The sequence below is a fragment of the Marmota flaviventris genome, chromosome 8 (assembly GCF_047511675.1).
Source record: "Marmota flaviventris isolate mMarFla1 chromosome 8, mMarFla1.hap1, whole genome shotgun sequence".
Classification (NCBI taxonomy): Eukaryota; Metazoa; Chordata; class Mammalia; order Rodentia; family Sciuridae; genus Marmota; species Marmota flaviventris.
In genome coordinates, this window is record NC_092505.1 from 92,399,339 (window position 1) to 92,425,575 (window position 26,237).

Consider the following 26,237-nt stretch of genomic DNA (forward strand, 5'->3'; position numbering starts at 1 on the left):
CTAACTCATCTGTATCAATTAAGGTCCATTGTTGTATCTTCAAGAACATCCATATTTCCAACATTTTCATCACATTTTTCTTTTTTCCTTGAAATATAGTCTGATTCAACCCCTCCCCCAATTTTACATTGGTAGCAGGAATATTAACAAACATGTAATATAATTTGACTTTTATAGGTGAGGATACTGAGGCCTACAAAAATTGTGGACTTAGGAAAATGGTAAATAGCTAAGTAGTGGCAGCACTAGGATTTAAATCCAATATACCAGAGTTTGTTGAATGTTCTTTCCTCAAAGAGAGAAGAAGCCTATAGAATATAAGGACCTGACCTTTTGTCAATATGTGATACATGACATTTTGCTGGTTTCTTTTCAAAGTTTTCTTTTGTTTTTGTTGTTTGCAAATATTCGTTATATTGTAAGCACTTCATAGGCAGAGGAAGCGTATCATTTGTCTCTATATTTTCTTTATTATTAAGCACAGTGCACTACACTGGGAAACAGCTGGTGCTCACTAAGTGTGTACCCAGTAAACAGTGCATGAGCAAATGAGTGAATGCTCGTTTGCTATATGTTATAAGGCAATACAGTTTAATTGGAAGAAGTAATGGGTGGTTTGGAATGCCAGTTGTTTTGCACCATGTTACGTAAACAGCTGGTTAATTTAAAAGTACGTAATATGAGTCAAACCAATGTTCTGCCACCACATAGACAAAAACTGGCTCATTAACTGGATTGTTCACTTTCCAGGCTATGGCTGTGAGATCATGTAGACAGAAATTCATAGTGTTTTATCTTCTTCCCAGATAAAGCAATGTTTAATTGGGCGATCTTGACCAAGCAAATTAAAATCCCCCTGGGTCTTCTCCTCTCCATCTGCTAAAAAGTGTAGTCAAGTCTGTCTGCTTATTGCCTCACAAAGAAATTGTCATGCCAATATTTTTATTAAAGAGAATTTTATGGAGAGAAATAAAAGTCCAAGTGGCCTAATTCCTATCTTCTTTCTAGGAAGATTTTGTAAATGAATGGTTTTATTGTTCCTCAATGCATCTTGTGTTAGAGTTATGGCAGTTTGTAAGATGTGAAAATCCTCAACATCATCTTAATTTTCACAATCTCATTCTTTATTTACCAAGTAACATGATTGCAAAAAGTACAAATAAGACACTTGTTGGATATTCTATGATTCCTTAGTCTCTATGGCTCCTTGGGTTCTCTCTCTCTCTCTCTCTCTCTCTCTCTCTCTCACACACACACACACACACACACACTGAGCAAAAGAGCAAGAACAAAATATTTACTTTTGAATATCTTCAAGTTCTTTAGTTGTTGAAGTTTTGTTCAACAAATAAAATGGAAAGAAAAAAACATAAATATGTTATGTTAAAATAACAAAATTTATTCTGGTGTATTTTCCAAAAAGAGAAAGTTTTAAATCTGAGTTTGATCAACATCTTATCTTAAAAAGATATTCTATTATTACTATTATTATTATTATTATTATTATTATTTGTACTAGGAATTGAACCTAGGGACACTTAACCACTGAGCCATATCCTCAGCCCTTTTTATATATATATTTTTAGAGACAGGGACTCGCTAACTTGGTTAGCGCCTCACTAAATTGCTTACAGCCTTGCTAAGTGGATGAGGCTGGCTTTGAACTCATAATCCTCCTGCCTCAGCTTTCTAAGTCACTGGGATTACAGGTGTACACCACTGTCCCCAGCAGAATATTCATTCTTGAGATACATTTATCCTTTTTCTTTGTAGCTCATATTAAATCTGTTGAGACTTAATCTTCTCAAGCTTTTTCTGCCTCACTTTTCTCCCTCCCTCAAATCATTGTATACATACCATGGAACTTGTCTCCAAAAATCACTTCTTTGGTCAAATCCTTATTAGGCATCTTCAATCTCTTATTGTAGTAGGGGTTCGAAAACCAGGGCAAGTGGGCCATATCCAATCTTGTATTTGTTTTCATAAGTGAATTGATAGGAACAAAGACATATTTATTCATTTACTTATTGTCTAGGGTTGTGTTTGTGCTACAAAGGCAGAATGGAGTAGTTTCTATAGAGATCACATGCCTAAAAAAGCCTAAACTCATTACTTTCTTGTTATTCACAGAAAATATGAAAAATGTTAAGTAGCCTCTGGACTACAGAATAAAATAAAAAAAATTTGCACCCTTGGTATTTATGGTCTTTCATAAATGGTATTAGGCTATAGTAGATGAGCAATACAAAATAAGCTAGATGAAAATTTAACCTAGAAAAATAACTCCACACCAGGCATGGTGGTGCATGCCTGTAATCCCAGCAGCTCAGGAGGCTGAGATAGGAGGATCACGAGTTCAAACCCAGCCTCAGGAATGGTGAGGCTCTAAGCAACTCAGTGAGACCTGTCACTAAATATAATAAAAAATAGGGCTGAAGATGTGGCTCAGTGGTTGATTGCCCCTGAGTTCAATCCTTGGTACCAAAACAACAACAAAAACTCTGCTAACAATTCCTAGTAGTCTCTCAGCTCTAACAATGTCCTGTCCTATTAGGAAAACAGCCAAGTATCAGGCTACACAGCCTCTTCTGTCAAACATATCTAGTGTTAGTCTTCTTTTCTGAATATTGTTTTCCTCCTTTATAAAATTATTTCACAGGGTTTTAAAATAAAGTTATGACTTTAATTATACAGTTAGAATCTGAAATATAACAGTTCATGCGTAAGAAATGCTATTGCCTCGTTTCCTGATCAGTCTAGGAGGTGGGGCAGCCTGAAAATCATAGTGTGTTCACCTATTTAGATTGCCATATCAACATATCCCAGACTAGGTGGCTTAAATAAGAATAGTTCTGGGTTGGGGTTGTGGCTCAGTGGTAGAGTGTTTGCTTTGCATGTGTGAGGCACTGGGTTCTATTCTCAATACCACATATAAATAAATAAAGGTTCATTGATAACTTATAAAAGTATTTAAAAATATAAGAGTAGTTCTGGAGGTAGAGGAGTCCAAGATCAAGTTCCTGGCCACTTGGGTTCTTGTTAGGGCTTTCTTCCTGGCTTCCTGGACAACTGCCTCTAACAGTCCTTATATAGTGGAGAAAGACAGAAAGAAAGCAGGCCCCAAGTGCTTTATATATTCACATACTTGTCCTATTGGGTCAAGGCTACAGCTTAATGACCTCACTTAACCTCAACTTTCTTCTGATAGACTCTGTATCCAAATCTAGTCATTTGGGGTAGGACTTAGAGTACCAGCATATGTATTTAGGGGAACACAATTCAGTCCATAGTACATGGTGTTCAGAGAGTGGTGATTTATTATTTGGTTTGCACTTGTCAAATTGGCCATTATTTCTCCATCAGAGTGGGCTGCATCTTGAAATAAATTGAGTGTTTGATTTTTAAACTTCAAACTCAAATCATCTTATTCACATAGTATGACATTTATATGTATTGTTAAGCCAAAAAAGCATAATACAGAGGTACATATATAGAATGATTGCATTTTTGGTAAAAACACACAAAAACTGAATTGATGTGTATATTCCCATAACTTCACTAAAACTATTGCTAGATGATAGAATAATGCCATTAAGTCTCTTTTCATTTCTCACTTATGATACAATAAATATGAAATGCATCTAAAATAAATATATAGATAATACATAAAACAGACTTAAAACACAAACACACATATTCTATCAGTGTCCATAACTTTTTATTTGTTTATTTATTTATTTAACCTTTAATTAGATGAGAGATACATAACATAAAATTAACCATTTTAAGGTATACATTTCAGTGACATTTAGTACATTCAGATATTGTACAATTGCTTCAACCTAATTTCTGTCCATAAATTTTAATGACAACATTATCACATTATAACTTACCTTTTATAAAATTCTTTCATCTAAAATACACATTTAAAAGATTTGTATAATTATACAGGTATGCAACCTTTACCACAATCAAATTGTAGAACATTTCTATTATTCCAATATGATTCTTTGTGTCTGATTAGATTTAACCTCTATTTAACCTCTCACTTCTACCCCAGATAACCACAACTTTCTCTTTCCTTAGATTTGCCATTTCTAGCAATTTCACATCTATAAATTCCTACAATAATCTTTTGCTTCTGGGTTCTTTTACCTTGCATAATATTTTTGATGTTCATCCATGTTGTAGCATTTCATTTCTATTCATTCTGAGAATATTCCATTGTGTTATGAATATACCATATTCTGTCCATCTACTCATTTATGGACACTTGGGTGGTTTCTACATTTTGCACATTGTGAATAATTCTACTCTGAATATTCACATGCAAGCCTGTAGAGAAATGTGTTTTCATTTCTCTAGAGTTGTGTGATGGTTAATTTTAGGTTTCTACTTGAATTAGGGAATACATCCTTGGATTAAGGAATGCCCAGAAATCTGGAAAATCATCACTTTGGGTATGTCTGTGAGTGCATTTCCAAGGAAGTTAACACGTGAATCTAAGTGAATTTAAATAGAGAAGACATACCCACAGTGAAAGTTGGCATTATTCAATAAGGAGAGAACGAATACTGACGGTGAATTGGTCTCTTTCCCTGAAAGCTAAAATACACTTGTCTCATGCATTAGCATTAGAATTCCATTCTTGCTGGCTTTTGGACTCTAGGAGTGACATCAGTGGCCCTCTCCCTGGGTTTCCAGGCTTTTGGCCTTCAACAGAGTTACACCAACGACTTCTCTCATCCTCAGGTCTTCAGACTTGGACTGAGCTACACTACTTACATCCCAGGGTCTCCAGCCTGTGGATGAGCTATTATGAAGGATGGTATAATATTGTTAATGTGATACATGATTTTTCCTCATTATTGTGTTGTAATTAACCCTTCTCAGATGCTGATAATCATATGAGCCAATTCCCTAAAAAAATTCCCCGTATTTTACACACACACACACACACACACACATACACCTTATTAATTTGTCTTTCCTGAGAGCCCTGAGTACTACAAGTGGGATTTTAGAAATGAAACTACTGGGTTGTGTGGTAAACTTATGTATAACTTTTTATGAAACTGCAACATTGTTTTCTTCATAATTTGGTTTTTGATTTACACAAACATGTAACAAAAACAACTACTTTTTGATTTTCATAAATTGCATAACGTAGGGCAAATTTCTTATGTTCTCTACTTTGTTCCTTCATCTATAAAAGGAGATACCAATAAAAGTTATTTCAAAGAGTTATTGTAGGTATTGAAGGTATTATATGTAAGACACTTACTACTGTGAGGTATATATACACTCACACACACACACACACATATAGTATGTATATATCCATTCATCCCAAGTAAGCGTTAGTCATTTTTATAGAGTGTGTTCAAATGATTGGATCACACATCAAATCTCTCGCATGGACATTTTATAAAGCATAATATTTAATTTAACGCTTTTTTTCCAGTGAAACTATAATTTTTATTCTCTTCTTGGATTTTTAGGATTTCCCCCCCAAGGTTTTCTAACCCATAGCCAACCTTATTTATTTAGTTTGTCCCAAAGCATTCAACTTAATTTTTATGGAAATTAGTCTTCACAGAGACACAAACTCATTCATTTTGCACCTGTATGCCATATTCATCCTTCTCTAATTCATGCAGTTTGGTCATGAGTAAGTTTTTTTTAATTTTAAAATTTTTTATTCTAATTTGCTATATATGACAGAAGAATGCTTTACAATTCAAATTACACATATAAAGCACATTTTTTACATCTCTGATTGTATACAAAGTATATTCACAATATTTGTGTCTTCATACATGTACTTAGGGTAGTTATATCCACCTCATTCCACCTTTTATTTTCTTTTTACCCCCATGGACCATCCCTTTTCCTACCACCCCTTTGCCCTATCTAGAGTTCATCTAATCCTCCCATGCTCCCAGCTCCAACTCCATTATGAATCATCCTCCTTATATCAGAGAAGACATTTGGCATTTGGTTTTTTGGGATTGACTGACTTCACTTTGCATTATCTTCTCCAACACCATCCATTTACCTTCAAATGCCATGATTTTATTCTCTTTTATTGCTGAGTAATATTCCATTTTTCTTTATCCATTCATCTACTGAAGGGCATCTAGGTTGGTTCCAGAGCTTAGCAATTATGAATTGTGCTGCTATAAACATTGATGTGGCTGTGTCCATGTAGTATGCTGTTTTTAATTCCTTTGGATATAGACTGAGGAGTGGGATAGCTGGGACAAATGGTGGTTCCATTCCTAAGGAATCTCCATACTACTTTCCATATTGGCTGCACCAATTTGCAGTTCCACCAGCAATGTATGAGTGTGCCCTTTCCCCCACATCCTCATCAACACTTATTATTGTATGCACTCTTTTTTTTAATATTTATTTTTTTTTGTTGTAGTTGGACACAATACCTTTATTTTACTCATTCATTTTTATGTGGTACTGAGGATTGAACCCAGGGCCTCACATATGCTGGGCGACTGCTCTACTGCTGAGCCACAATGCCAGCCCACTTTTGTGTTTTCTTAATAGCTGCCATTCTGACTAGAGTGAGATGAAATCTTAGAGTAGTTTTGATTTGTATTTCTCTAATTGCTAGAAATGTTGAACATGTTTTCATATATTTGTTGATTGATTGTATATCATCTTCTGAGAGGTATATTGATTGGGCTATTTTTTTTTTTTTGGTGTTTAGCTTTTTGAATTCTTTATATACCCTAGAGATTAGTGCTCTATCTGATGTGCAAGTGGTAAAAATTTGCTCCTAAGATGTAGGCTCTCTATTCACTTTACTGATTCTTTTGCTGAGAAGAAGATTTTTAGTTTGAATCCATCCCATTTATTGATTCTTGATTTTAATTCTTGCACTATAGGAGTCTTATTAAGGAAGTTGGTGCCTAATCCGACATGATGAAGATTTGGGCCTACTTCTACAATGAAAACAATAGAACGCTAAAGAAATTAAAGAAGTCCTTAGATAGAAAGATCTTCCTTGTTCTTGGATAGGCTAAATTAATATTGTCAAAAATGACCATACTACCAAAAGCATTATACAGATTTAATGCAATGCCAATCAAAAATACAATGGCATTCCTCAAAGAAATAGAAAAAGCAGTCATTAAATTCTTGGAAAAAATAAGAGACATAGAATAGCTAAAGCAATCCTTATCAAGAAGAGGAAGAAGCTGGTAAACCAGATCTTAAACTGGTTAACCAGACCTTAAACTATACTACAGAGCAATAGTAACAAAACCAGCATGGTATTGGCACCAAAATAGACTGGTAGACCAATGGTACAGAATAGAGGACACAGAGACTAACCCACGTAATTACAGTTATCTTATATTAGACAAAGGTGCCAAACACATACATTGGAGAAAAGATAGCCTCTTTAACAAATGGCACTGGGAATAATGTGCTTAGTAAGTTTTACAAAGCAAACTAAAATTTCTGGTAAATCTGATATTTGGTAGAGTAGTGTCTGGAGGAATTTCTACTCTAAAAGTTAAGGAAGAGGAAATGACAAACATGCTTTACTCCTCTTGCAAAATTGAAATAGAATTTACCATATTCCTTTTGTCAAATACAAACAGCCATGAAACAATATTTGCCATAATTTTTATTGCATAGGAAAATAAAATATTAAGATTAAATAATTAATACAAATAAGTCAAGAAAAGTGACTCTAAATTATAAAATTAAATGTTGATCTTTTCTTTTTTTTTTTTTTTTTTTGGCACCAGGCATTGAACCCAGGGGCTCTAAACCACTGAGCCACATACACAGCTTGTTTTTATCTGTTTATTTTGAGATAGGATCTCCTTAAGTTGCTGAGGCTGGCTTTGAATTTGTGATCCTCCCGTCTCAGCCTGCATAGTGGCTGGGATTACAAGTGTGTACCACATGTCTGGCTAATATTTTCTCAATGTCTCTGTAATTTTCTCTATTGAAATGTTTATAACACAGGAAGTTACAGATTTGATAAATAGACAAACTAAAGAAAAACACCTGGTTTCAACACTGACATGTGAAGAGTTTGGAAGTTCCCACTCCTGTCCTTGAAACAAATATAACAAAACCTCCCAAAAGTGGTAAATCAACAACTTTTCTTAAACCTTTTAGAGAACTGAGATAATTAGAGAAAATTTAATTTCAGAAATCTGTAAACAAATCCAGAGTCTGCTTACCTTGAGGAGAAGGAAGCAGAAGCATAAATAGGTTGGAATGTTTAAATGATAGTTTAATGGGTTGCTTCAGGCTGAGTGATCACACAACTTAATCTGCACTGGAATATTGACAGTAACCTTTCTCGTAATCATCAAAGCTGGAAACAACCAAGTTACTAATGGACAAATATATTGTGGTGCATCATCATAATAAAATATTATCCAGCAATGAAAATAAATGAGCAACACAAAACAAGCAAACAGAAAAATAGGGGGGATTTCATGAAAATAGAAAGGAGATTAGCCGAATGGAGGAAGGGGACCAGGAGTAGGGTGGAGCAGAGGTAAAGGGAGAACAAAATTGACCAAATTATATTGTTATATTGTGTGCATGTACAAATATGTAACAATGAATTCCACTATTGTACATAATTATAATGAAATAATTTAAAAAGAAATGTATTGAAATAACTGAGTTATGAAGCCACAAATATATCAATAAATATTAATTATGCATATTACTAAATTAAAGAATCTTATTTCAAAAAGCTATAGACTGGATAACTCCAATAATTTTTTTAAGGAAAGACAATGCTATAGCAACAGAAAAATATCAGTGTTCTTAGGGGCTTGACGGGGGGAATCCCAGAAGTCACTTTCAGTATGGTGAAACTATTTGGTATGACAAGTTAACAGTAGAAATATAAATTTGCCCAAATGCATAGAACTTAAGAGCATAAAAAATGAACCTTAATTTATATAAATTTAATTTTAAAATATTAGGAGGTTGGTAGATTCCAGGAACAATCACCCACTATAACAAGAAAGTTTGACTTTATTACAAATGTGTCTAATAATCTCACTAAATAGGATGGGAAAAACGTGCTGACCTAAGTACTTTGGAAATAAGCCAGTCTGTAAGACCAACAGCAAATAGAAGAGCACAGAAGCACTGTATTCTAGTTGGTCAAGTCATTTCCCTTGAGGGTATGGGTTAGTAATTGTGAAACTGCTACGCTTATATACCAGAATTAAACAATTAAGTAGTGAGATGCTGTTCAATGGGAGTGAGATTTCTTACTGTTATAAAAGAAATGTACAGTTAAGGAAAGAGAGCAGGCTGGAATAATCCTTGTGGTTAGTAATGGACTACAGACATCATATGAACCTATATTTAGTTAAAACATGGACAGTTACATGTAAAATATTTAGAGATATGTATATTTATATATGAATGTATACATACAAATAGTCAGTGTATGTACATACATTTCCTTGTTCTGTCAACCAAGAAAATCTGGAGGCAACGACATAACTAGTAATCAGATAAAGATATTGATTTATAATAAGGGTCTCACAAAAGCATCCAGTGTGCCTGGAAATATGGTTTATTCTAGCACTATATGGGGAAGGAAATATATAAGATTACCATTAAGAATCTATAGTACCAGAAAGAAAAGAAGTGTTAAGAATGAAAAACAAAAACTCATAATTAGCAAAGTTTGCCAATGAAATACAGAAACCAACTGAACAATCTGAACATCAAAAATAAGTATAGTGGTATTGGTTTATAACCCAATGTACAAAATAAATATATATATAAGCTCATACCAAAATAAAAAATTTTAAAAATAAATAGAAAATTTGGATTAAAAGAATAAATTACAAAGCCTAAGATACAGTTAGTTGGAAAATCCATAATATTCTCTGGTATTCCTGTGGATTAATTGATTATCTTCTTTGACCTTCCCAGGACACCAAGGAGAGAATGAAGTTGTTACAAGATTCCCACTATACATAAGGTTAGCTCTTTTAAAAAATAAGATACAAGAGACACTCTTTATTGTGCCTGGAAATATGGTTTATTCTAGCACTAGATGGGGAAGTAAATATATAAGATATATAAGATAAAATATACTATCAAATGTATATTTACATAAACTTAAAACATATTGTGTTTTACAATATAAGCATTAATAAATGTCATTGACTCTATGCTCAGCAATATTTTTAAGCCAGGTGCAGTGGCACAAGCCTATAATGCAAGCAGCTCAGGAGGCTGAGGCAGGAGGATCTAAATTCAAATCTAACCTCAGCAATTTAATGAGGCATTAAGCAATTCAGTGAGACCCTGACTCTAAATAAAATATTTTAAAAAAGGGCTGGGGATGTGACTCAGTGGTTAAGTGCCCCTGAGTTTAATCTCTGGTACCAAAAAAAAAAAAAAAAAAAAAAAAAGTATAAAAAGCTTTAATGACATCTTTCAATATAGACTAAATAATAAGAAGTATTTAATTATTTTTTGGCACACGTACATGATAATGTTTACAAATACTATCAAATGTATGTTTACATAAACTTAAAATCATCATTTATTTTTGAAAGAGATTCTCAAAGTCAAGATTCTTAAAATCGTAAGTGACAAAAAACTGGCAAAAATTAAGAAGTTTGAATATGACTTCAAATTTTATTTTTACAATTCTGACTATTTCATGATAATTTTTAAAAATTGACTTCTTAAAAATACAGATATCTAATTTTAGAACTGAGGTATACATACATTCAGATCTGAGGTTCTGGTATTAAGCCTTCATTTTAATATTATCACATTCCTATTCTAGTTATAAACCTCTATCTTCAGTTGCTCACACAGCTTCAAATGTAAGCCAGGGAGTTCCAGATTTATGTAGGATAGGTATTTATGTATTAAAATTCATGTGTTTTTATCAACTTGCAGCATGACTCTGAATTTTGTTTTCCCCCAAGATTGGTTTGACTTTCTACCCAGTAGAGTTGTAGAAGCAAGCTGTAAAATGACGTTGGAAGTGGTCAATTGGCACCCTACAGTGCTCACTTCCACAGAAAGATCTCAGAACAGCAGTGGGGCGGCTTACACAACATTAGGTCTAAATAGAAAACCAATCTATATTCACCCCCATTGAGGATCGAAACAGGAAGGGCTAATTTGTTCCAAGTGGGGAAGAAACACTACAGACTCCCTGCTCTAGGCTGTGGGTTCTTATCACTTGGCTCATCATGGGGCTTTCACAGAAGCTGACCTGAAATTCTTTTGGAATGGGACTTCAAATACAGATATTTGTGGTAGTGCCCTGAGTAACTCTTCCTATCAGTTACATTTAAATTGAATTATGTTTAAATAATCACTTGAGTATTATTTGTGTCAAAGAAGCGCTGTTTAATTTGCAACACTTTCATTTCCTGTAACATTCTATCTAAAATTGGAGGCTGTATCTAAGGAGGTGATTGGCAAGTTGACTAAGGCTCCTGTTCTTTGTGTTAAAAGACTAAGACCTACATGCTCTTCACTATGTAATTTAGTTGTCTATGATTTTGATGATTGTCTTAGATCCAATCATTTTGTCAGGTATCAAATAAACTCTAGTAAAACTGAATATTACCCTCTTGGTGTTTGTCGGTAGGGTATTATTTAATTTAAGATAGCTATAGCAATTCCCTTTTCAAAGCTTCAGCAGATACTTTAACTGGGAAATAAATTTTTCAAAGTATGTCCTTCCCTTCATCAAATTTATGTTATTGTGTAATTTATTTCCATGGGAATACATTTCTTCTAATATAATTGTGCTTTTTAAAGTGCATTATCACTTGGGGACATCTTTTCTCAGCTATTACCTGGGAATCCGAAGACAACAAGATAAAAATACTAGCTTTATTTGTAAAGTGCTTACATAAACCTAAATATTTATATTTATACAAGGTCCTTTTATATTTTATTAATGAGCAATAATAAACATTACAGTACATTAGAGTTGTATAGGGAGATTTGGAACATTGTACTTCTGTGACTTAAGTATGCAATAGGCAAAATAGAATGACCAATATAAAAAGCATTTATTTAACTAAGGTGAGAGGAAAATGATAACAATATAACTTTTACTGGGGAAAACATGACTCTAATGGGGGGATTCAATTTAACTGAAATTATTAACATATTCCAGGCAGGTATACATCTCTTCTTGTGCTTTCTATCTTTAGTTGTCTGCTGGTTTCTTCTCCTATAAACATTAAGTCATTCTGGTTCAAAAAACAACTTCTTCTGAAACTTTCCCATTTTTCCTAATACATTGTAACCCTCCTTCCATTTTCACATAGTGAAAAAACAACTTACCTAACATTTGTTTCAATCCTTTGCAACCTGTCATTTGCAAGTGTTTTTGAATCATTATATGTTATCTTTACATGGTCAGATAGATCTCCTTAAATTGTCATTAACTCTGCTCTGCATACATACTCCAACCCCTTCCCACATGCAATGTCTGTCTCCTCTTTCTTGGTTTCCTAGATAACACTCTACTTTTTTTTGTTCCTACTGAAGGTTTTTTAGTGTAAATGCCTTTTGATCTATTTTTTTCAATGCCTTCTCTGTTTCCTGACCCTCAAATATTGGTTTGTTCCCTTCAGCCTTTTCAATATGTGCTCGTACCAAGTGATCTCATCCATTACCGAGGCTGCTGCTTCCATTAATGTGCTGATGAATCTAAAATCTAAATGGATCAGACAAAGAAAAGTTGGACTACTACAAGAAGAAAAAGTGGACATTTTGGGTAATAAAAGTGGAAAGATAATTTCATACAGATTATGAAGGAACACTCAATATACCTGATTACAAAGTAGATTTATAGGCTCTAGCTATTAAAGAAGAAAATTAACCCAAGGTGCTGAATTCAGAGAATGAAGAAGATAATGGAATTACTTAGAGTAAGATTAAACAGTCATAGTATGTAAGAGCTCTCAGACGCTCCCCCTCCTTGTCTGGATGGATCAGGAATTATTGCCCTAGAGTTTTTAGGTAGCGTGTACTCAATACCAGAAAATATCATATTATGAAATTTTCTTGCCATGGAGCTTGTGAGGTAGGGGAGGAATTAATGAAAGATAGCACCAGAGTTTGAGAATAATTCATAAAATATGTTATTGTCACATATCAAAATGGCAAGATGTTAAGAGTAAGCAGATAAAATCTGGAGGCAAAAGTTCCAGGACTTCATCATTAATTTACCAGGAAGTTTATACTGAAATTAAAGCCTGAAAAGATGGAGTCAGAAACAGTTTTTGTGGATTGCAGCAGAATGTAAGGTGTGAAAGGCAGCTCAGGGACATACCCAGGGCTGCATGAATGAGACATATAATACAGACCTTGTGTTAGAATTCAGATTTCTGTCTTCTAGGTCATCGTACCAGGCAGCCTCCAAAAATGAGGAGGGATTAGAGAAATTTAAGAAAATCCTGTCTATTTGAAAACCACTTTAGTAATGCTTTGCTCCAACTAAGTAAACATTGTTTATTAAACAAAGTGCCATAATTCCCAAGGAAAACGGTAAGTTTTGAAGAGTGCCTGACAAATGTCTCATTACTCCTTCTAATGTTTTGCTCCCTGGAGACTGTTCAGTATTGTTGGCTGCAGGTACAATTCGCTCTTTTCAAAATTCTCTGAATTTAGAGTTGAGCTACTCAGAAAATCATTCATCACACATAAATGAACAGTTTGGTTGTTATTTTCAAAGCATCGAAAATTTTGGATAACAAGCTTTCTTTGAAGAACATAAGGTCCTTTCTTTATAGGGCTCACCAGCTTAAAAGGTGACTAAGCCTCTGTTTTAGACAACTCATGGCCCATTCTCATTTGAAACATCAAATAGATTTTTTTTCAGTAGGATTATATTTTTCATATTTTTCTTTCTTATTTAGTTTGATTCTCAGTAACTTAGAAACATTTAAAATTGCTGAAGATGATCCAATTTAATTAAAAATAAAACATAGAGGCTAGGGTTGTAGCTATGTGGCAGAGTGCTTGCCTAGCAGGTGTGAGGCACTGGGTTCAATTCTTAGCACCACATAAAAATAAATAAATAAATTTCGTGTCCATCTACAACTAAAAAAAAATTTAAAAATAGACTTTTTAAAAAAATACTTTTTAGTTGTAGATGAACACATTACTTTTGCTTATTTTTGTTTATTTTTATGTGGTACTGAGTGTTAAGCCGAGTGCCTTACATGTGTTAGGCAAGTGCTCTACCACTGAGCTACAACCCCAGCCCTGAGACATATATATTTGAAATGAGATTTTGTAATAACAGGAATTAGAAATGCACTATTCATACATAGTCCATGAATATGCTGGCTGCTTTCCTTTGGAGCTTTAAGGGAATAGGCCACATTTATTTGCTTTCAATATTTGTTGTTTCTTTTCATTTTATTTATTATGCTACCTGAAATTTATATAATTAAAATATTTGGGCTCAGAAAAGAAACACTGCAATGAAATTGCAAACATTTCTGGGAATATTAAAGGGCTTATAGGTATTTATGTGTTACTATAAATTAATTTAACAAGATTGCTTCTCCTCCAAAATCATCAGGCTCTTGATAACATGAATGTTATTGGAGAGAGAAAACCAAAGAATTTGAAAATATAGAACACTTGGGTAGTTGTGGACTAGGTCTAGGTGGGCCACATGATAGTACAGGGAAAGATGCTGAAGACAGATTTGATTTATTTTAAAAAGAAAAGTTTTTGAAAATAAAAACGTGCCTTTGCCTTCTTTGCATACACACACACACACACACACAGAAATTATATAGTTGTTCCCCCTCAATCATGGTTTTAGTTCCTTTGGTTTAAGTTACCTGTGGTCAACAACCACAGTCTGAAAATATTAAATGGAAAATTAAGTGAATCTTAAACTATGCATCATTCTGAAATAGCAGGAGTGAATACCAGGTTTTTTGCAAGGCTATGACTCCTTTTTCCAGTCTATTTATGCTGAATTCACTGCAAAATCACTAATTCTTCAATAGACCTCTCAGTCATCTGAACTGCTGTCAAGTTATTGCTATTTCTGTGCTGAAGTAATCCTTATTTTACTTAGTGGCCCAAAGTATCAGAGTAGTAAGTGCTGCCGGCAAAGAAATATTGTACAGATAATCTATGAAGTGTTTATTTTAAGTGAAAAGGTGAAAGTTTGTCACTAACTTCAGATAGTACCAAACATATAGTTATATATATTTGGTATATTTATATTTGGATATATATGCATTTGGTACCAGCTGGAGTTTCAGGTGTCCACTAGGGATCTAGTTTTTATGAAGTGGCCTAGACCACCATTCTGAGTTACAGATTATGGACAAAAAAAAATGACCATTGTAGGATAATGGGATTATACATTTTAGATTGGACAATATAAGTAAAAGGAGAGTTCTCTAGATAATGTTTTATATGCTAACATTATTTTTAGAATTTCACAACTAAGACGATTCTCTCTCTCTTGAAGAACTGGAGATTTTCCTTTAATCAAGTTATAAGAATTTTATAACTCTTGTTCTGGCCTCCAGCAAATTTAAAGTTGAGGCCTCTTTATGGTTAAGAAACCTGGCCCTTTTGTTGGCTTTTATTTCTATTCCCTTCTTTTTATTTCTTTGATTTTTTAATTTCTCTATAGGCTATCTAATTATAAGCTGCCTTAACTTTAGAAAAATATGGTAACTAAGAAGGAATAAGAAACAGAGTGGTTTTATGAATTATGTGCCAGGTTTTATACATGCAGTGTCTCAATTATTCCTCCTGGTAGCCTGATGACATAGGCCTTAAAATCCCACTTTTATAAATAATGAAGCTGGCTGGGCCCAAAGCTATCTGAAGTGACCGTCAGATTTGTCCATATATAACTAGTTAGTGAAATGGAGTAATATTCTGCTGATTTCTTAACAGGACAGAGCTTTAGTTTTTTCCTTTGTTTGCATTAGAAAAAAATCCCTTGGATCTCTGTATTTTTTTGATTGGCTCTTAGATTAAGGGTACTATTTTTTTTTTTTCAGGTATTACCAAGTCTAATTCCTCCTAAAGCAAACCTTCAAAAACTCAAGCAGTTCAGAATTTTCCCCCTCTCCCTGCAGAGGTCTGAGGTGGACATCAGGGATCTTGCGCTTGTTTTTTTTTTTTTTTGAGTGGGGATGGGTATCAAGGATTGAACTCAGGCAGGGGCACTTGACAGCCTCCGCCATTGCTAAGGCTGGCTTTGAGCTCGGGATCCCCCTGTCTCAGCCTCTGGAGCCACTGGATTACAGGTGTACGCCACCGGGCCCAGCAATCTTGCCCCTTTTGTTCTGTTTCTCTGGAGTTTTCCTTTCTCTCTCTCCACTTACTTTGCCGTTGGCCTGACTAGAGTCGGGGGAGGCTGGAGAGGGATGGGAGTAGGAGGGAAAAGCAATATCTCCCTTGCAGTAGTCTCCAGCAATCCATCTGCCAGCATCCTCTGTAATGGCAAGCTTCCAACTGCTGACTGATACTCGGGGTTCTCTTTCTGGCTGACTTCTTTAAATTTCACTTCCTGCACTGTGAGACTCATTTTCAGCTTCTTCCTATGGGATGCATTTTTGGCTGGGGTCCATCGATATATATTCAACCCTAAGTTCTAAGGAATCCATTTGGCACGAGGGAGTTCAGACACCCTTGTTCTGTCAAACAAGGATGTACTTATGTGCAGTCTGCAACCTTTGATGTCCTCTCGAATTGCCTTACCATTTAAGTCAGTTCAATCATCCTCCCACCTTCAGCAGTCTCCAGGTAAGTGGCAGGGACTCTCTCCATACTTGTATATGCCGGAGAATCATGTCAGTTTCTTCCAACTAGTCACCTAGGGAGTGAGAGCTATTGTACCCTTTTAGACATGCATAATACTTACACTGCCCCTCCTTGCATTCCTCTCACTTATCTTGAGGTATGGGGGGCATATCTGAAGAAGGCTGGTAACCCTGACTTGATGAACCAGTCTTATTTTACGTAGTTAGGCTATTAGGGTCAGATTCTGGAAAAAAATTTCTGCCTTAACTTAGTCCCACAAGTATGTGTCCAACATCTGTCTTCAGAATGTAGGAGAACCTATCAGCTCTTTTTCTCAATCTTGAGGTTTCAACTGAAATTTAGAGACAATAGGACAAGCCCCATTTAACACAGTTAAATTGTTTTTAAGAGTTCAGAGTCTTTTCAGTATAACATACTCTGCCCCAAATTTACCTTAGGTGTATCTACCCACATGCTTCACACGTCCTCCACTGATTTAAATGTTCAATATGACAATAAACATATGTTAATATACAACGTCAACACACTTTATACTGTAAATTTCTCTTTTATCTTTTATTTGTCTTTTAAGAACATGAGCTATATTTTCTGATACAAATGTCATACTAAATTGTAGTTATATTATGAAAACATAAATATCTGCCAAACTCGATAATATTTCTAAGGAAATAGCAAGCAAGCACTAATGACTTTGCCACTTGTTTCTGTTTCCTACATGGCCACTAGTTGAATAGTTGAAAACATTTTGCAAAGAACAATTAATTGGAAAGAAGGTACAGGTCTTATTTTTAGCCTTAGTACTGCATAGTTGTCTGAACTTGGCAAATATGTTAACCTTTGTTTCACTCAGTATTCCTATAATTAAGGATTCTTACTAAGTAATCTTTACAGCCACAAAAGGTTAACCATGCACATAATGCTTAGATGAAGCACCGAAAACCTTCTAAATAAAATCAGAGCCATTGAAGGTACTTATTAGAAAATAACCCTTGACTGATAATATGGCTGGACAAGCCATTATCCAGGATGGGTTCCTTTGATTTCAGTAAAGCAAGGTGCTAATCTAAGCAGTTAGTTCTTTAGAGCTTCTGGAGACTAAAGGAGATGCAGATCAAAAAATAAACACATTTACTTATGTGTAGTCTGAACACTTTGTTAAGCCACCACTATAGTGTATATTATGAATTTACAAATTAATCAATATGAAATATTCTGAGCAAATGTTCATAAATAATAAACTAATATTTGTCTATAAGTATTCCCAGAATACAGAGGTACAGTCATTGGTTTCAGGATGAAACCCCATAGCATGCCACACTAGAACCTCTATGACCTGACCTTGGGTGCCTGGCCCTGACTCAAATCTATCTTTTGACCACACTACATGGAGATACTTGTTCTTGCTCAGAAACACCATAATGTTTTAAGTCTCCATAGCTGTCTATTTTTCTAGTTATAATCTTCAGGGTAATAAATTTTATCAGCACTTAGAGTGGTCTTGGAAGTTGACAGAGACTAGGTGGTCCTTGCTCAATGGGCTTACTCATAGGGACATATTCAGTTGATGATTGGAATGGGAATTTTCTAAGTCTTGCTAACTTACATGTTAGTTGCCTGAACTTGAAAGACTCAACAACTCATATTTAGCACAGTTGGAGCTCTTTGAACATCTTTCCTTTTATGGTCTCTTGACATGGTCTCTCATGCATAGCGGCTTCAGCAAAGTCAGAGTTCTAATATGGAGGGCCAGGACTTCAAAAATGCATGTCTCAATACAACAGGGGAGTCAGGAGGACACTATCACCTTTTATGGCTGGCCTTGAAAGGCATGCAGTGTCACTTCTGCTGCATTCTATTCATTAGGGAGTAACTCAGGAACACCTAGGTTCAAGAGGAGGGGAATTAGATTCCATCTGTTGATGAGTGGGATGTCAAAAAATGTGTGGGTGTTTTCCAGTCATTGTGTGGACAGCAAACACCTGTTATCTTTTGAGATGCAGCTCAATAGTTATTTCTACTGTTTAGTTTCTGGACCATGTTCATGTTTTATCTCACCCTTTTTAAATTGGATCATTTGCTTCATTGTATCTCTACCCTTCCTGTACCTGATTCTATTATTACAAGTATGATATCTTTGTTGTTGTATTTATTTAAGTTTGGCCTATTAAAATGTGAATATCACTGGGGCAGCAAATATTTCTATATTCTCTTCTTTAGCCCTGTGCTAGCAAAAAAATGTTCTGTTGTATAACTAGTGAATTAAATAAGATATTAAATAATAAATGAGAATATACAAGAAGCTTATATATACACCATATAATTATTTGTTACAAAACAGATTTATTTTTTAAAATGATGCCAAAGCATTTCTGTCAATGCTAAGAACATTTTCCTTTGGCCATTATGGACAAACTTAATACTTTACATGTGTATGTTGAGCAAGAGGGGACTGGACATCCTTTAGTTTTTTTGTTCTTGCCAGAAATATGGTCACTTAAAAACGAAGTGTCATATGTCTAAATTATGAACTTCTGCTCCTAGTTTTGAAGTACTGAAAAAAATGAGAGGATAATGTAGAATATATTCATTTTCTTAGTCTCAGAACTTTAGTATACTTTAATCTTGTTTTCCCCCAGTGCTGTTGTGAGAGCTGTCATAAGTCTATGAAACTCCAGTAAAATAATGGAAGAAGGAACTTTTCCAAAATGAGTTTAAGAATTAATAGATTTGCAAAACGTAATGGTTAACTTCCTGGCAATTGTGTAATGAATGATAAGCAAAAATTAAGCAATGTACTTCTATTTGCTTTAGATTTATATGTTTGTCTTTTGGATACATACTGGCCAGTGAAATTGACAGCATTAATTTTTGGCATCTTCGTTTCATCTCCATTATAAAAGCTAGTTAAAAAAGATGTTGTAACTCTCACCCAAATTAATGGAAGCAAGACTACTTATATTTAATTTGCCCAGGAGTCAGATTTTTACCTCCTATGCATTGCTATTATCAATATTAGCACTTTTCATGTTGAGAAATTTGAAGAGTTGAATAGTTTACTGGCATATTTTGGTAACTCAAGATCTCTGCTAACCACAATTGCATGGGGAGTGGGTGATTATTCTTTAATAGTAGAAGACTAGTAGGGGTCACATTTGGCTCAGAGTCATGGCTAGTGTTTTCATTAAATATTTCCCTGTAGTCATTACTCACTGCACGTTTTAGCAAGGCAGTTGATGAGGAAGGACGACAGAAACAGGGACATTGCCATCAACAAGCAGAGCACACAAAGGCTCAAGAGTGTAATTTGGTTCGACTAGTACTTGGAGACACTTACTGTCACATTATGCCACCCTACAACTAGAAAGAGTTTAGAGGAGAAAAACTATTGTTTAGGGAAAATGTGTGGTTGTCTGATGGCACACACTTCAAATTCTGTTCAAATAAAACCTAAGACAACTGAGAGGTTCCAGAATTCTATTGTGCCTTAAATGAAATTCAGGACATTGAATTCTTTGACTGCATAATGTTTCTTTGGGTGCTGTATGTAATAGTGTCCTTCACATGAGTCAAGTGGTGGGAAGTAAGGGACACTACCGCATCACTGTACCCAAAGTCTTAACACAAGGGGAAGGGGAGGGAATTTCTGTTACTGATTTCTCATGCCTTTAAATATTGTATGAAGATTCAGGGGAATGGTATTGGCCAAATTATATTGTTATATTGGGTGCATGTGTGAATATAGAACAACAAAGCCCAACATTATATACAACTATAATGCACCAATTAAAAAGGTGGAAACAATATTGTATGAAGTAAACTTCTGCACTTGATTTCTTCCCTTGCTGTTTTAGTTTATATTATTTTTTTGTTTTTCTCTTCACTCAGATTCATTTTTAGATTTTTAATCCTACATCCTCACCTCATTACCTTTGGTGTATTCATAAAGTGATCAACAAAACCCCAATCCCAAAAACCCAGGTCCTTGGGTGTGTGGTATCAGGACATGTAGATGACATGAGATTTTCCTGTTTTACCATGTCTATCAGCCATGCTTCTCTCCTTAGGCTTCTCCAAAACAAAAATGCACTCCAATAATATAGTGAACATGCGTGGCAGGTACCTCTCAGATGCTTGAGACCCTGATTCCAGCCACACTCTGGCTTTTAAGTTCTTTCTGTAGAGAGATCCTTCAGTTGCTAATGGTTGCATTGCTTCCCTTGAAACATCTGCTTCTATAAAAGCCTTCCAGTCTGGAGATGTAGCTCAGTGGTGGAGTGCTTGCTTAGCACATGCAAGGCCCTGAGTTCGACCCCCAGCACTGCCAAAGCAATAGCCACATCAACAACACTTTCTACTTCTTCACAGAAATACTTGTAGTGAATGAGAGAAATTATAAAGTCTAAGTATTTTTAATTTGTAAATAACCTATTTAAATTATGACAAATGGGCTGGGGTTGTAGCTCTGTGGTAGAGCTCTTCCCTGGCATCACCACATAAAAATAAATAAAATAAAGGTTTTGTGTCCATCTACAACTAAAAAAAAATATGACAAAAATGTATAGTCAGAATTCTGTTAGTCCCCTAACAGGTTGGGGGCAAAAAATATCAAAAGGGAATAAAAGTATGGATAAAAACATTTCTATATAATAATAAGGTCAATACTAAATAATTTAAGAGAGCTTTAGGAACTTACCAGGACAGGGAGGATTTTCTTTTTTCCTTCATGCTTATACTGGTTTTTCAATCTGCAGGTTGAGTTATAGTGATGAATGTTTATGTATGATTCTGGTGGTAGGGTAGGATTTTTCTATCTCATTAGAAGGGAAAAATATGAAACAAGGCAAAAGGTTCACTTCAAAAGATGGGTCAGGATTTTGAAATTGACAGATAACAAACATACGCCTGTCCCTTTACCATATCTGCAGCTGTCCACTGCAGTTATCTTTCCCATTGATTGCTTATTTTTAATTTGACTTCTGCCTTTCAGATGATTATAATGGCTCTCTTTTAGTTTCTCTGTATTGACCATCTAGTCTCAGTGCTGAATCACATTGAACCCCATGCCTCAACAATATAGTTTTAGTTGGAAAAAGAAGTGACTAAATATAATGAAATGCATAGGTACTTCAGAAGACGTTTGCATACACACCAAGTGTAATAAGAAAACATGGTGTGGTCAGTTCTATTTGTTGGGAGAAGATGGGAATGTCTTCAAGATGAATTGAGAGCTCATCCAAAAAGTCTAAATGGTGCCACTAGTTAGACGAGAGAGAGAGAGAGAGAGAGAGAGAGAGAGAGAGAGAGAGAGAGAGAGAGAGAATCAGACACCAAAGAGAGAACTATTTAGTCAATCTCCAGGATATTGATGATATTTGGAACACCTTCTTTTAGGTGAAGCAAGAGGAAATAAGACTGGTGTACATGAACATATGTAAGGTATAGAGAATAAAGGAGAAGTGATGAGTGGCCTTAACTGATGGTCTCTGTTCTTTCAAGGAGATTGGAGGCAAGGGTTGATGACAAATCATAAAAGGTGGCTCTTGGACAAGGAGTCAAGGTGGGTTTATTTGTGCTACTGAGAAAATGACCAAAATGTACCAAAGTGTGTATTATGGTTTGGATGTGAGGTGTCCCCCAAAAGCTCATATTTTCTTTGTACCAAAAGAAAAAGACAATGCAAGGTTTGGAAGAGAAATGATTGGGTTAAATGATTGAACTAATCACCTGACTGGATTAATTGAATGGTAACTGAAGGTAGGTGTGGTGTGGCTGGAGGAGGTGGGCATTGGGTGGCATAGCTTTAGGGTATATATTTGTATCTGGCAAGTGGAGCTCTCTCTCCTGCTTACTGATCATCATGTGAGCTGCTTCTCTCCACCACACTCTTCCACCAAAACGTCCTGCCTCACCTTGAGCTTGGAGGAAAGGAGCCTTCTATGTATGCTCTGAGACCTCTGAAACCATGAGTCCCCAAATAGACTTTTCCCTCTCTATAATTGTGCTGGTGGGTCTTTTAGTCACAGTGGCAAAAAAATCTGACTAAAACAGTGTTTCATGTTTTCTTAAACACAGAAACAAAAAGCACTCTGTTTTCTTTGTTACCATAGAAGTAATGAGAGAAGATTGCTATTAAAAAAAAAAAAAAAAAGAAGGAGCACTGAACTGAGAATTTGGGGAGTTGGCTTCTGTCTAGAGTTTGCCCTTGTCCAGCTGGCATGTGAGACAAGCCAATTTAACAGGTTTTTCCTCTCAGAAAGGAAGAATTGAACTAAATGACCTCCAAACATCCTTCTTCATACAATCTAACTTTAACTGTTTTTATTTTGATAAAGGCAAATAAAAAAATGTAATGTTTAAGCCACAGTATTTTGTACATTCATACCTTGCTGCGGACACCTGGGAGCAAGAGACTGAAACTATAGCTTTGGGTTTGGGATAGAATTTTTTTTTTATTTATTTAAAAGCTATTCATGGCATTCCTACTTTGAGTCAAACAGTGTACTAGGTGTTGTGTGAATAGAAAGATGTATTAGATAGGTTTGGGCCCTCAAGGGAGCTCACAAAGAACGGAAAGAGTGGAATATACATCTTTCAAATGTTGAAACTATAAAACCAAAGACATGAAAAGACAATAAACATTCCAGGACTGAGCATAATGACATAGATAGTGTTCGTTCCCAGGCTGTTTGTTAATTGCAAGAGACATTTGCTGTTAATTGGCCAGGACATTTTCCAGTTCAGTTCATGTGATGTGCTGCTAGTTCCCTCTTGTCTACTAAATCTGTTGCCACCATAGCCTGGAGAGATTCTAAAAGTACTGTAGAAGACTGCAGAAATGTTACCTCCCTGCAGAGGGAATTGGTTTGGGCATGAACCCATGAGCAATTGAATGTCATTCAGCTTAGGTTGTGTGTTATCCTTGAGCTAACTAAACTCTGCCATCAGATCTGGGGTTGTTGTTTGAGATCTGGGGTTTGGAGAAGTTAGGAGTCATATTCTATTAAACTTGGTATTAATGCCTCCTTAGCATATCTAAAACCAAATGAACCTCAAGAGCCAAACTTTTCTTCCTTTTCACCTGCCTTTTCTTCTTTCTTCTGTTCTTTCCTCTTTCTCTTTATTCCGTCTTGTTTACCCATCTAGTTTATAAATATTATTTCAATTTTACTGGACCCTATAGTAAATGATAAGATACAAAAGTAAAAAGCATTTTGTTTCTTTTCTCATAGAGTGGATAGTGATGGGAAGAATACACAAAAAATCAGTAATAATATGCCATAATAACTATTTATGGATTTTGTGTAATAAAGAGTCAGAGGAATGACTCATCTGGAGAGGAGGGAGGGAAGGGGTAATTGTCAGGGAAACAGGGAAAGCATTCCATATTAGGTCTTGATACATAGTTGTGTGTGTGTGTGTGTGCATGCATACATGTATACTCAAATTTATCTCTGGGGAGAAGTTACTACTTGTTCAGAAGTCCTGAAGCAAGAAAGTACTATACATGGGATAGTCTGACAGAGGGCTGAGCATTTCATCTCTGCTCCAAATGGTGGAAGAGAAGTCATGCCTCAACCCTATTTCTGCTACTCACTTACCAAACTAAAATGTATCCCTGCTTCTTTCCTTTCCTACCACATCTTTCTTCTTCAAATGACAGTTTCATCAAGGAACAATTCCTCAACACATACATCCATAGGTATCAGTGCTTGTCTTAATCTATTTGTACTTAATCTATTTCCTTTGTACCAAAAGAAAAAAAGAAAAGACACAGTTTTGTAGAAAAAGTGACTATGAGTTTTTAACCTTTTTTCCTAGTTAGGTTCCTGATGATAGCAGGACAATGCCATTAGGGGAAGTTCCAGTGGTGTGAAGAGACTGTGGTATACAAAGGAGAGTGCAAGGTATGAGATTGGAAATGCAGATGGAGTTAGAATTTGCAGGAATTAATATGCAATTCTAAAGAGAAGACCGACACATTTAGATCTATATTTTATGATGAATATGATTTCTCATATTTTATAGTGAGTAGTAACAAATTTAGTCTTACCCCCCCCCCCCCAAAAGACATTGCTCTCAGCCTCTGAGAGGTAATTCACATCAAATATGATAGGAGTATCTTTGCTTTGGGGAATGTGGGCTGGCTTACCATATCTTAAGGTGGGACCAGGATATTGGATACTCAGAGTGGGGGTTAGCATTGGCAGAAAGAGCAAATATGTGCTTAGTATGAGGGCTTTGTTTCATGTGAGATCAGTCAACCTAGAGGCTGAGATCAAACAAATGGGCAATCAACCTATCAATCAAAGAATGCCTGTAAAATGGAGCCTGTTTTAGCTTTTCATCACTGTGACCAAAATTCCTGGCAAGAACAATTTAGAAGAAGGAAAGCTTATTTGGGACTCATGGTTTCAGAGGTCTCAATCCACAGATGGCCAACTCCATTGCCCTGGGCCTGAGGTGAGGCAGGACATTATGGAAGAATGTGGTGGAAAAAAAGGAGCTTAGTTTATGCTCTCACAATCCTATCTCTTTACCTGTAAACATTCCTGCATTAACACAAGAGCTTTTAAGGTGGCCACCCCATGTGAATGCATAAGAAAGCCTCAGTGAAAATTCTGCATTCTGAAGCTTGAGTGCATTTCTATGGTTGGTATGGCTGCACACATATCATCATACATTGTTGTCAGAAGAGTAATGCATCCCGACTCCATGGGAAGATAACAACGGAAACTCACATTTGGAACACTCCTGAACTCTGCCCTATGCACGTCTTCCTTTGGCAGATGTTAATCTGTATCCTTTCCCTGATATCCTTTCCCTGATAAGTCATAACAATTAGTATAATAGGTTTCAGAGAGTTTTATAGCCCTTTTAGTGAATTATTGAAGCTGAATATGGTTTTGGGAATGCCCCCCCCACAACTTGCAGTTGGTGTGTGAAAATTGAGCATAGGCTCGGGGGCTGTGCCCTCTAATTTTGTAGTCAGCTGAAACTTCTTGTACATAATTATAGGTAGAGACTTTGGAGTCAGACAGATCTGGGTATAAGTGATAACTCGGTTCCTTTGCAATCTGTGTTACCTCTCAAAGCTGTACTTCCTTTATCAGTAGCAGATGTCTTTCATGCTCTGTGTCACTCTCTGTGGCTTATCTTAGATTTAACTGTGGCAGTGGTGAATAGTTCCTTGTTGAGCTTAGACTCACCTGCCCTGGCAGTGGTTCCCTTAAGTGTGTGCTGTGTCTTTTCACTTTCTGTTCCTGGGCTGTTTAATCCATGAAAAACAGCTCCTTAACACTGAGGATGCAGCTATAGATAAATGTCCCAAATGCTCATATTTTGGATAACTGTTTCTTTAAGGCACAGTGTGGATTTCTCAGATGTTCCAGCCCCTGTTGCCTATGGCAGAAAGCATGATA